Genomic DNA, 11762 nt, shown 5'->3' on the forward strand with positions numbered 1-11762 from the left:
ATGCAGCTTTTTGAAAACTTAATAATCACGTGCTGTCAAAATATCAAAATCGAAAAAGGAGTTTCAAAAAACTTTAAAAAATTACGTTTCAGAGTTTGGTGCCAAAATTACATTTCCTGATACAATTGCCTCAAAAATGTCCGCACTTTTTTTGAGAATAAAACAAAGAAGACCCATGTGAATCTCGTAACTTTTATTCCAATGGATATAGTTGCTTTCACAGAGTACCAACCGTTTCTCTGGCAGAATTTAAAAGTTGCTTTTGCAGTCTTCGGAGGTATGCTGGAACATTTTGTGCTACACATATGCTCGTGCGAGCCGCCTTGTTACTTTTTAGGTCAGATAACTGAAAATTCAAAGCCAATCACCTTTCACTCACTCGAACAAGTTTTGAACATCTCAAGTGATCGATTGCAACTTTTTTATGAAGCTTATAATAATACGTAAATTACACTCAAAAAGGGGTGTCCCGCTAATGTTTTCTGCATTCATTGAGCAGCATCTTTGATCCGATAGTTAACAACAATCTGAAAAAGGTTTGATCAATTTCCTATCAGGAGTTCAATTAATTTGATCTTTGTACCAAAACCCGAAATCCGTTGGACATTCAAAGACTTTCATGAGAAGACCTCCCCCAGCTTGTCCTTTTTGTTCAGATATTTACTTGTCACAACTGCTGCTTACTGGCTATTTGTACCATTGGAAACTGATTTTATTCTTGTCTTAGTGATTCCTGTCGATAGACTCCAAAGTAACAAGCCGCTGCAGAGAATTTTTTTGAGAATCTGAAGGTTCACAGAAAAGCTGATGGAAATTTCTAACAGCATAGCTATCCCTGAAGTAACAGTGAGTTACTAGTGAATACTAGTGGGCATATTGGATTTTTGGTAAGCCCGTATTGGTCAATATTTTGCTGTGAGAAAGTGAAATTGTATTTCTAAAAGCTATTGTAGAACAGAAAAACCTAATTGAAGACAAAAACTCAAATAAACAATTATATAAAAAGATGAAAAAATTGATTCAAACTGTTCAGCCAAACATCTGTTTTTTTACTGTTTGTTTACATTTATGTTTATAAGGAGAAAGAAACAAGTTCATTTCTATATATTTCAGTGAAAGTTTTTAATCTAGTTAATTTTTGCTGATGATCAAATGAAAGAAAGAGAAGGATAAAGGAAAAAGGAATATCAACAGGCAAAAAAATAGATGTGGGAAAATGCCCGAAAATAAAATTTTTTCAAAATGTTTTCATAACTTCATTTTCAATGAACTGAAATTGATTCAACCGTTTTTGTTTTTTTTCTCACTTTCGAAAAGAAAATGGCTGCTATTTTGGTGGAGGATTTCAAATTCTGTCCGATCTTTTTTATTATTGTCTTTTTTATACCAACCTGGCTGAGCTCATGAATTGTAAATATCAATGTAAAAAATTTATGACGTTGATTACGTGTTTGTGTTATTAATGCTCTCCTCGCAATATTTCTGAAGCTGGTTTTTTTAATACTTTGTTCATTTTTTTTCCAATGTTGGCCTAATTTTTCTTATATCTTCAGTTTTCTCGGTCAGTTTTTGTTCGTTCATGAGGATAAATAAAAGTGCTCCTGCAATCAAAAGAAAGGTTTCTGTATGCCTGAATTTGGTTTTTATAGAACATTATAATCCAATTTTAAATTTAATTAAAAGTTAATCTATTTTAAAAAAAAAGGCTAACGGTCATATGTTTTAATTTAAAAAATGACACAAAGACGCCAAAGTGTTTTATCGCCACGATAACATCTTTTTAATTATTTTTAGCCGACAACGTAAAACACTAAAAAACAGCTTTCACAGCCGTTTTTGGTTACCTTTTTGAAAACACGTTTTTCTCTAGGCATTTTGTTTGGTTCTATAACTTTAAATTGGCTGCATCGAGGGATGGATTTAATTTAAACAAAATTAAGTTTCGTTTCCATAAAAATGATAATCAGAATTGTACGTACATGCATATACCTTACAATGTATTGCTTTGGCTCTGCTTTTGATACATTAGAGGCTTTTGTTATAATATTTAAGTGTTTTTTCTCTAACTAAACCTTTTGATTCAAAGGTAGCATTGGTAGCACGGATCTTGTTTGTTGTTAACATACGTGGTTACCATCCAAACAAAAATCTCCAAAACCTTTTTTTTATTAAGTATCTGTGTTTTTGTGTTACATGCAAGTCAGTTACAGAGCTTAATGTAAAGAAAGCCATTCTCCGACGCTGGATTCCCAGAAACCCTCTCTATCAACCAGATGAAGTACTTGCAGACAAATGAAGTCCTTGAAGAATCAGTCCTATGTTTAAAAGAAAAAATTCGTTTTTGGTAATGTTGTAGTTTTTTTTATATTACTATAGTATTTTATATATTTTTTCCAATGAAGGAACGTGGATTATTTTTTTGTTCTTGATCTCGGCCTTCTATCACAGAGTAAAATTTACACAAAACAATATCTGAAAAAAATTTTGCGTTTAAATGAGACAATTTTAACATAGATAAATGATGATTAAAATTGACGGTAAAAACAATTGCGGGTTAAAAAAAGTCTAAAAAAATTAATGCTTGCAGTAGGAAATAAATTGCCTCAAATATAGAATTTTGGAAATTCCTCAATTGTCAACAAAAAATGAAATGATCCATTGCAAAATTTGATCCATTTCAAAATTTCAAAAATATTTAGTACAGTTTTATATGGGTTGCCCCGTTGCAATGAAGTGAACATCTGTCATGGTTTGAAGTATTTAAGGTTTCATCACTCAGAATTTTATTTTTATCGATAACATTCTTGTTCGTTTATGTCGTATGACTTTCATTTGGAAACCCATGAAATCCTTTTAAAATATTATATGATATCGAAGTTATTTTATATGATCTTAGTTTTAAGTTAAAAAATTTCAGATAATGAAAATCCGCAAAACACAAGGGGTGAAATTTAAAAGAATAAAGAATATTTTCAATTTTTCTTTGCAAGTTTGGCATTGTTCGTGGGCAATTGAACCCAATTTTCATAAATTTAAGTTATTTTGCGTTCTTATTGGAAAATTTGTAAAAAAAACTTTGAAACTTGGAAAAACACTCATGTTGCTGAGAGGATCATGGAAACCCTCGTGTGGTTCTTGGAGAACCCAAGATCTTGCGTGGTCCTGGAAATTGTGCTGTGGGAACCCGAAATCTTTCGTGGATTTGGCGTGGATGTCGTGGGTTCGAGCACTGGGTTGAATTAGATAGAAATTCTGAATACACTTATAGTTTGAAATCCAACAAGTAATCGTAGACGATTGTAATATTAACCCCACCAAAAAATTAATGCAATTGTACTAAAAAGAATTCTAATATTCGCCGTGAATCGGACAAGATCACCAAACTATGCAAATTTTGGTTTTATAGAAGAGATCTAGCTGCAAAAAAGTTTTATATGTTTTTTCAATTCATTTCGCTTGGCTAAAAAACCTTTCATGGAACTAATATGATTGGATATAGAATTTTTTTCTGAAATTATCTCAGCTTTTGGTCTCTCCGAATAAAATTGGGCACAACCTTCGAAAAAATTTTCGAGGAATTTTATGATCCCAGTATTAATGAAAAAAATTGTATGAATTATTGTATGAAAAAATTCATACTATTATATGGAAATTTCTTCATATTATTGTATGAAAAAATTATTGTATGAAAAAATTGCGTGAATCAGTAAGATTATTAAAATTCATATATGCCCTGGCATGACTTTTGAGAGTGTTTTTAAGATTGGTAACCCATGTAAATAACTAAAAAGCACCATGGTCCACAAAAACTTATAGTTAGGCTTCATTATATCAATCCCACCGATTTTAAATTGAATGTAGTTAATAAAAAGTGAAAAAATTGTTATGATATGCAAAGTTTCCCATCAGTCCACATAATGCTAACTTCAAATATAAACTGAAAGCGGTTGAATTCAATTCTAATAAATGTTGGTACGAAGGGGGAAAATTAGCATATATTTGCTCACTTACAATCAATTAAACTTCTAGATAAATATCTTCCCTAAAAATTGCTGACCAGGGAAGAAATTCCAATTTCAGTTCATAGGGAAAATGCTGATAAAAATACCAGAATATTGCATCAACACGGCTGATAAGTGAACAAAGTAAAATTGCAGCCCGGCAAAAGCACAAAATAGCACAAAAATGTGTGAAATTATTCAATGTTTAAGAATGAAAGTGCGAAGGAACGCGAAAGGCGTGAACGAATGTAAGAGATTTGGTTAAAAAATAGCCAAGGGAATTAACACGGAGTGAACTAACAATAGGCTTGGAAATTATAGTCAATCTTTCGGGAAGCTTTTTGTCATCCTATGTGACAAGGTCATTATGGAAAAAGTTAGGAAAAAGGCAGGTTGATTTGTTTTCACTCACGCAGTGTAGGGTTTGAAAACAAATGTGAAATACATGTGAAAGATTTGATTTTCATTTTCAGCTCTGGGAAATTTTAAATCGCTCCAGACGTAATTGATTTTTGGGATCATATTATGTTTGCTTATGCATAAAGTCATATTGAGATGGAGCGCCGTGCTTTATATTGACACGATAAAAATAAAAAGCAATTCTGTTGATAAATACCTCCCTACCTTTAGATTATTTTAACCGTGTATTCATTATAACGAAAAAAAGCGACTGAACGATTTTACAGGTAAACATGGGCCAAGAAAGCGTCAAATAGTTATTCGCAAAAAATTTTAGGTTTTCCATTAATTCTATATTTTTTTGAAGCTATTCCAAAATGTGTTGATGGAGATACTTTAATTGATTGCTTTTCCGCCCATTTGTGTGAGAGGTTATTCGATCACAAAATAAATTGCTTCCCGCCTTTACAAAATAAGTTTTCTGAGCCAACAACATACACTTTTGCCTTTTGATTTTGGGGATCATATTCAGAAAGCAGGGTACTTCAGAAACAAAATTGAATCAACTGATATCTAGAAATAGCCGGAAACATAGCAATATCTTTCTTTTAGAGAAAATGAGCTATGTTTTGTGACGCTAGTTATCAAAAAAGAGAACATGGAACGCGAATTCCTTAAAAGCTATGTTGAACTGTGTTTTCAGGACATCCTAAAAAGACATCGAGAGAGATATCTGGATCCGTTCCATTTTGGCCCCAAGTGTTTTTATGACCCCAGCTTACAAATTTTGCGAGTTTCTTATAAAGCAAGATTCTATGTAAAAATTGATAAGTGCTCCTGGAGCGTAAAGGTTTTATTTATCTTGGGAGCCAATGCAGAACAGATCCAGTTATCGAGAGCCATTTGAAAAATGAATTGAAAGAATACTTTTGGAAGGAGTTTTTCAAAGACCAAGAAGTATTTGATATGCAAGATGTCATTGAGAGCATTCGATTGTATTTATTATTTACATTGCATGTTTTCACGCTGTACATGAAATTTGTGCAAAAATGTTTTACTCGCTGTTACTAAAGTAAGGTTCAATTCTATAAACAAATAGTTTAATGGCTTTTTAAACTTCACATAATGATATATTCTTAATCGTATATTGTCTCTTTATTATTTGATTTTTTGTTCTTATGTGTATTAGAGGAAAGTAACAATGTTTTTCAATCTGAAAAGAAAACCAAATGAGACGAAAAAAATTTCAAAAAATTTGACAACCAAATTAAAAACAAAGCTACAGAAGACGGGTGAAAAAAGAACCAAATACGACGAACAACAAGTTTGGGATAAAAACATTGGACTATGATGTATTTTCAAGAAAACAATCAGCATATAATAGAGCACTTTTTCCAGAGTCTTTAAAGTAAGTGATATCAAATGCAGGGAATTTTTTTTTCAAACATTATTGGCTTCAGTTGTGTCAACGTCACAAATTTTTCATTATCGTCGGAGACAATGCGTGGTTCTCATAAAAAGGAATCTCATAGTGCTATAAACGAATGCCATGTAAACACCATAATGTCATCTGAACAACCTTCACTATACAGATTTCTGTCAAACTGTTCTATTGATCGTTTGGAGAGAATAATGTCAATTCAACTTCCTCAAGGCTGATATCTTTTTACTCCAAAAAATTTTACTTTTTACTTGATTGAAACCAAAATTTAACAATTTTTTGTGTTCGCCAATTGATAAGATATTTGAAAAGGCTATCGCGTAACCATTTGAATGACGATTTCTGAACATATATATATTTTTTTTTCACTATTTGGATTTTCAACTGAACAGAAGTGAGGCAAATGAAAGTGAAGCTATAGTTAATTACGTCGGGATTATTAAAAAAAATCACGTTTTCAAATAAAAAGAATTGCCCCAATTGTTTTAATTATTTACATAAAAAATTATTTCTGAGCGTCAAAAAGTATTAGGATTGTAATGAGGCAGTGTTTTCTTAAAGATGCATAAAATGTGAATAATTTCAAAGATCTATTCACACTTCGTACTTTTTAAATAACAATGAGATGTCAAATTGGAGTACAGTTTTCAATAACCCTTGAGTTCATTTTGGCAATACACTTTTGAAGTTGCTTTGGATAGTATGAGTTGGATAGTTCTAATCTTGGATAGCTGGAGAAGGTTAATGATTTTATTGCTTTTTTCTACTGTGACCCCAATTTTTTCCAAAAAAAAATTCTCAATAAATTTGGTTGTCCCTTTTGTTACTCTCTTGTCTCTTCGTTTACAAGCAGAGAAAAAAATCAATGTGCTTCACGCCGCCCCAAATCTGAATTTTTATTTCAGAATCAGCCTAACCAAATTCGAGAAAATTAATTCTATTGTTAATTCTATGGTTTGCCATAGACAGCATTGTGACCTTTAATTAACTAATAAAGCTGCAATAGTTTGAAGCAAACCGGGTTAGTTTTTTCAATTTTTCGATAACTGGCGTTACATGTCGACATGACATCAAAAGCTGACTTTATAAAGCGCATGGGTAAAACCAAGTCTTCATCGTGGTATTTTGATATATGAAGGAAATTGGCGGTACAATATGAGTGAGTTTTTTCTAAAAAAAGATGATTGGTTCGTTGGTACTAATCAGTAATTAATTCGAAGTTAAGAGTAACTCAGGTGAGAAGTTACATTGTTATTGTACTTTAAGTCGAATTGGAAATGCCAGAGACAAGAAAAAACTATAATAACTAAATTCATCATTTTTGTTAAGTTCGATTAATTTTTTGTCCGTTTAGTAGTTAGAAAGTGCTGCTCGCGAGAAAGCAGACAAATGCTTTAATTATAAAACGAATCAATGGCAAATAAAGTATAATGTAATTTGAAATTTTCTTTTATTTAATTACTTAACACTGTTTATCATCTGAATAAAAAAGAATATAGAGAGGTTAGTGATCCGCTTTACGAAGTCCTAACCAGAAACTGTCCTCCATTGCAGAATGCACCTATTGAACGCCCGGTTGACTTCGTAGTGTTCTGATATGGATAAAAATCAACCGTTTTTAAAACAAAACTTTATAACCATTTATAGCTCAACTGTAACTCAAGAGAACATTCATTTATTATTATCATTATTATTGTTTTTATTATTTTTATTATTTGTTATTAATATTTTTTAAAAATTATTATCATTATTATTTTTATTAATATTACCATAGCAAATATTTTTGTTATTATTATTATTATTATTATTATTATTATTATTATAATTTTTATTATCATTATTAGTAATTTTAATATTTTTGTTATAATTTTTTTTATAATCCGTCAAGTGATTGAACACAAATCACTTATTATTATTTAATTAAATTTATTGTCAATATTGTTTTTTTTATTATTTGTTATTATTATTTCTATCAATATTACCATAGCAAATATTTTTGTTATTATTATTATTATTGTTTTTATAATTTTTATTATTATTATTATTAACTTTAAAATTTTTGTAATAATTTTTTTTTATATTCTGTCAAGTGATTGAACACCAATTTTACTTTTACGACAAAATATCACTTAGGTCAAAAAATTTTTATTTTGCTCTCCAATGTATTCTGATTGCATTGCGGCAGTGTTTTCGTAAAGGTCTATAACGTGTGAATAATTTTAAAATTAATAATAATTTTTGAATGTTTCAGTTGTTTTTAATGTTTCGCTTGTTTTTTCGCATGTTAGGCTATATGTCTTGTTGACTGTCAAGGGTAGTTGCATTTCCGGAAACGGTGATACTTGGGTCTTAGTTGATTCTTCGGATTGCATTTCCGTTTTGCTTTCTTTTATTTTCGTGTACCAACCCTTATATATTGAAAAAAACATATTAACAGATTTGACGTCAATTTTTCAAACAAGACTCGTCTATTTATAATATTGAAAACTCTTTCCTTGGTGCCTTTGCGCTTCCGAGTCAACTTTTTCATATAAATATTCCGGACTGGAAATGAATTTTGAGCCAAGAATTGTTACTTTAAATGCGAAAGTCGTCATACATATAAACATTTTTGTTTTGATAATTACTTTTAATGGACAATTGATAATTACGGTCAGTAATTAAATAGATGTAAGCGAGAAATGTATCAAAATGCGTCATTTTTCTCAACCAATCATTCGAGTATTGAAATTAATTATAGAACTGCGTCCAATTTACGTATAATGTTCGGAAAAAGATTTGAGTGGTAATATAGTGAGCTACACTCCCGGGGGGTAGGGGGGGGGGGGTGTGAGGTCCCCATGTATTAAGATAGGGTATAGCTTAGTTCCAGGAGATAGGGGCCTCTCACATGTATTAAGATAGGGTATAGACATAATGTATTAAGATTAGAATGTATTAAGATTATGCGCCGACATGTATTAGGATTAGTAATAGCCGCCGACATGTATTAAGATTAGTTATAGCCGCGGACATGTATTGATTAGGTGCCGCCATGTATTAAGATAGGGTATAGGTTTTATGTATGTATTTGTGCATGTAGTAGTATAGTCGGTGCAAATGTGGGGGGTAGGTTCGGAGACGCTCCTGATTGGCTGAAATTCAGCCAATCAGGTTCGGAGACGCTCCTGATCGGCTGAAATTTTGAGGGGAAAATATCAATGTTTGTGTAGTTATTAAGTGTTTACTTGAGAACAATGGAATTGGTGTGGGTAATTAATTGCTGTAATTATGTGAGGGGTAATTATGTGACAGGTTGAATTTTGTTCACAAAATTTATGTTATTAAATTGTGAAATTAATTGGTGGGGGTTTTCAATTACCCTAGTTATCTGAGGGGTAATTATGTGACATGTTGAACTTTTGTTTACAAATTTTAGATCAATTGCAAAGATTGTTCCCCTAATTGTTTGAATCAATTGTGTAACAAATGTCTTTTGTGCGCTCATTAATTGGAAAAAGTCAAGATAGCAAGAGGTAGTTTTGATCTACCGTCCTCTGGGTTATGGGCCCAGCGCGCTCCCACTGCGCCATCTTGCTAATTACATGCATATATGCATTATTTTTTGTACATTATTTGAAAAAAGATGTTAAATAAAAGAAAAAAATGAATTAAAATAGTATAAAATGACAGACACAGTACAAATTATGAGCATCAAAATACAAAATTACTCAATCATTTACAATAAATTGTATTAATTTCAATGAACATTAAGGTACACTTAGCCGAGTGGTTAATAAAGTTCGATAAAAAAAAGTTTAGAAAACTCACGAGAAACAGTTACGAGAAACATATGCTATCGACTTTATTAATTTCAGCTTATTAAATACCAAAATGAACACTACTACATATAGTTACTTATAAAAATTAACACGTGCACATCATGAATATTGTTCAAGTTGGTTTGGAAAAACTTAAATAGTTAATATGCTGCAAAAATTGCGTAGAATCCACACAAATTTTGCATCTTCTGAAGTGGTCGATGTATTATTTTTTGGTACTTTTTACCTAAAAATTTGTAATGTGTTACTGATCGAGCCAGAGAATCCGCATAATAGTAATTTCTGTTAAGTCGAGCAATCAATATCCAATGTTCACCGACTTCTATACTCGAAGCAGTGTTAATGATTGCAAAGCTGAATTTGGGTAAATTTGGAATGAAATCTGCTGGAAACGATCCAATGTATTTTAATTTTAGCTCAGGAATGCGTTCAATAATTTGTTGAAGAGATTGATTATCCATGACAAATAATCTTCTGTTTCAGTTCGCAAGCTCCTTTGGAACATGGATTTCTCACATTACAATCAAGTTGAAATGATTCGTTCTTTTCAATAAAGCAACAATCTTTAGATTGGGGAATTTTACGTATCAGATCTCCTGTAGATTTACTCACTCTGTCTTCACTGTTACCTGTGACATTGGGATGAAAAATAATAATGATGATTAAAAGTCCCAGGAATACTGCACAAATAAGGTATACATATAAGTTTGGAGTAGGTCTACCCCAATTTTCATCCATTCCCTATCTTGATATAATAGTGTGAAAAGGGTTGCAACTGGGCGATGAAAGTACATATCCAACAAATGTTCCAACGCAGAAAGCAATAATATAAAAACCATAAAAAATTGAAAAGAAAATTAAAAAATCTTGATTAATGCAGAGTTCTTCAGACATTTTTATCAACTGTTCCAAACTGATCAATTTTAACTGTTGAGATTCGTTCTCTGAGAACAATTAGCTCGGTAACATTGGTTAGCGGATGTTCAAAGAACATTTCTAAACGAACACTTTCCCCACTGAGTTCAGGATAATGAACATTTTCACCAGCATCTTGGAGTGAGGTGAGATCGAATACAAGCACATAATGATCTGTGAAGAAATCATTCGGTAACGCAGGAATTTCTTCGTCAAAGTTCCTTGCCTTCATTGTTGTAACAAAAGCTCTACAATTGTTGGTTGTATCAATTGAGACAACAGCTCTCCCCCCTCGAACAATTCTCAGCTCCCGCAGTCCAAACTTTCGATAAAGAAAAGGATTTTCTTGAAAATGTCCAGTGAATGGTGAATTAGTGTTCATTGCTATTGCAATTCGTCTGATTGGGGTATTATTGAAAACATTTTCCTGAATAAATTGATTTTGTCCAGAAGGAATAATAAATGTTTGCGCAATTGTCTCCATAAAATTATAGCAAGCTGGTTGATGTGTTAGTTGATACTTGATTGTCTGGTGATAGACCTCATTAACGACAACACGTCTCGTAAAAAGCGAACTTTTTCACCGTATGAGTCGCGGAGCTCAAGTTTAACGCTGTGGAAAGAATTTTTAAGAATTTTTTTAAGTTGCAGATTTGGGAAGTTTTGATAATTCATATATTGTCCAGTAGATATTATGTCTCCATTCTTAATTTTAGAAATAAACGGAATACATCTCAAAAGCGCGGCTTTGTATCACCTACAATATTGTATTCAACAATATCACTATATATCATGAGACTATGAATTCGAACAATATCATAGGGAAATTTAGGAAAATGTGGTCCAGCACCACTCATAAAAACTCCCATTCCGTAAACAGCTTCCTCACACCCAAATAAGTGACCGAGATCAGTACTGAAGATAACTGGTAACGAGTTTTCATTAGAAAGGCTTAGGGATATTCTCTGTGTAATTCTGTTGACTTTTAATTTGATTGGAGTTTTCTCATACTTTTCTCTTTCCTGAATTTTTTTGTTCATTTCGTTCACAATATCAGATATTGATGGATATAGTCCTGCATCAATTGTATAAAAATCGGAAGGTTTTGTATCTTGAGTTGCAGCATCTAGATAGAAAAATTTTCCATCTGTATTATTCTGGTACAAAGATGGATATGATAGTTCG

The 11762-nt window shown here is 31.7% G+C and overlaps 1 protein-coding gene and 1 non-coding gene across 3 annotated transcripts in view; both read right to left on the reverse strand.

The window, feature by feature from the left end:
- Positions 1-4248, reverse strand: part of LOC142345770 (uncharacterized) — a 47456-nt gene extending 43208 nt beyond the window's left edge. Inside the window, exon 1 of one of the 2 annotated variants that reach the window (XM_075398089.1) lies at positions 4109-4248. The gene's annotated coding sequence lies outside the window, so the exon portion shown is untranslated. Of the gene's footprint in view, positions 1-3925; positions 4011-4108 lie in introns of those variants that run through there. The other variant, XM_075398088.1, reaches the window with a different exon arrangement.
- A 5099-nt stretch (positions 4249-9347) lies between these two features.
- On the reverse strand, positions 9348-9419 carry Trnam-cau (transfer RNA methionine (anticodon CAU)). Its single transcript has one exon. It is a non-coding gene; the product is annotated as a tRNA-Met (tRNA).
- Positions 9420-11762: the final 2343 nt, after the last annotated feature.

Source organism: Convolutriloba macropyga, chromosome 9 (genome assembly GCF_964194025.1).
Source record: "Convolutriloba macropyga chromosome 9, txConMacr16.3, whole genome shotgun sequence".
NCBI classification, from domain to species: Eukaryota; Metazoa; Xenacoelomorpha; order Acoela; family Convolutidae; genus Convolutriloba; species Convolutriloba macropyga.